At 40.4% G+C, this 1,690-nt stretch overlaps 1 non-coding gene across 1 annotated transcript; it reads right to left on the reverse strand.

The window, feature by feature from the left end:
- Window positions 1-952: 952 nt before the first annotated feature.
- On the reverse strand, window positions 953-1,059 carry LOC111728101. Its single transcript, XR_002775496.1, has one exon. It is a non-coding gene; the product is annotated as a U6 spliceosomal RNA (small nuclear RNA).
- Window positions 1,060-1,690: the final 631 nt, after the last annotated feature.

The raw sequence follows: 1,690 nt of genomic DNA on the forward strand, positions 1-1,690 counted from the left end.
AAGACTGATAGAAGGGACTCGTTGTGGCAATAAGATACCAAATTATAAACAGGACCTAAGACCACACCAGCAAGTATTAGGTTATACACTTCTGTGCTTAAAGAATAAACTATATTTTAACTGTCACAAGGCTTTTCTTTTTCTCTGGGTGCTAAACAAGCACTGGCCTCAAGATTAGCAATATTAAAACAAGAGCAGCTTATCCACCACCAGTGACTCTCCCCACCTGTTCCATAAGCCAAAACCACAGCTTTGATTGAATAAGAAACTGACTATAGTAACTTCTCTCGATAACAAGACCACTGACCAGGGGCTGATTCTGGCAGGTTTTATAGAGGATGTACACTTAAGGGCTTTATGTCCTGAAAAGAACTTTCACATATAGAGGATAATTGTAATGCATTTTTTTTATTAAATGATAGCTGTGTACATTAATGCAAACATGGGGTACAGTGTCATGTTTTCATATACAATTTGAAATATTTTCATCAAACTGGTTAACATAGACTTTATGTCATTTACTTAGTTATTGTGTTAAGACATTTACACTCTAGTTTTAGAAAGATTCACTTATACCCTTGTAAGACAGACCATAGAGGTGATCTTTCCAATCACCCGGTTGTAATGCATTTAAATGTTATTATCTCCACCCCAGATGGACAGGAGTCCTGTGTAACATGCAGATTCTGTTCCACCTGTGTGTGTCGGGAACCCGTTCATGATTCCTCACAGCTCTCCTGTAACCTGTTGAATATGTACACTTGGCCTACGCGTTCAGCACAAATCCCTGCCCCAGCCCTTTCTCCTTAGAGAAAACAATAACCCGATACTTGTCACTAGTATTACTTTAAAGAAATGGTTATCTTTTAGGTCAATTAAGAATAAGAAAAATAAAATATTTTACTTTATTTTACTTTCACTTATTCCTTCTTTGATGCTCTTCCTTTTTTTTTTAAATATGGAACGCTTCACGAATTTGCGTGTCATCCTTGCGCAGGGGCCGTGCTAATCTTCTCTGTATCGTTCCAATTTTCGTATATGTGCTGCCGAGGCGAGCACCTCTTCCTTTTTTATGTAGATCCACATTTCTAAGCTATACTATTCTCCTGATTCTTTTTCCTCCTCTGAGAAAGTCTTTATTTCTCTTTCACTATTTCTTTTCTTTCTTTTTTTTCTTTGAGACAGAGTTTCACTTTGTCTCCCTCGGTTGAGTGCTGTGGCATCATAGCTCACAGCAACCTTCAATTCTTGGGCTTGAGCGATTCTCTTGCCTTGGCCTCGTCCCGAGTAACTGGGACTACAGGCGCCCGCCACAAGGCGTTCGTCTCTATTTTTAGAGACGAGGTCTCACTTTGGCTCAGCTGGTCTCAAATTTGTGACCTCAGGCAATCTACCTGCCTCAGCCTCCCTAGTGCTAGGATTACAGGCGTGAGCCACCGAGCCCGGCCACTCTCCTTCACTTTCAAAGGATAATTTTTCTAAATACAGAATTGTTGTGGTCTTGTGTCTTTAACATTGCAGCTCAAAATATCTTCTGTCCCGTGTTCTTGCCTGCATGGTTTCTAGTGAGAAGTTGCTGTAACTTTTATTCTCGTTTCCCTGTAGGTAACACGTTTAATTTCTCTGGCTTCCTCTAAGGCAGCAGTTCTCAACCTGCGGGTCGGAAACCCCTTTGCAACAATGAAAATAC

The sequence above is a fragment of the Otolemur garnettii genome, unplaced genomic scaffold (assembly GCF_000181295.1).
Source record: "Otolemur garnettii isolate 467f Iridium unplaced genomic scaffold, OtoGar3 scaffold00140, whole genome shotgun sequence".
Lineage (NCBI taxonomy): Eukaryota > Metazoa > Chordata > Mammalia > Primates > Galagidae > Otolemur > Otolemur garnettii.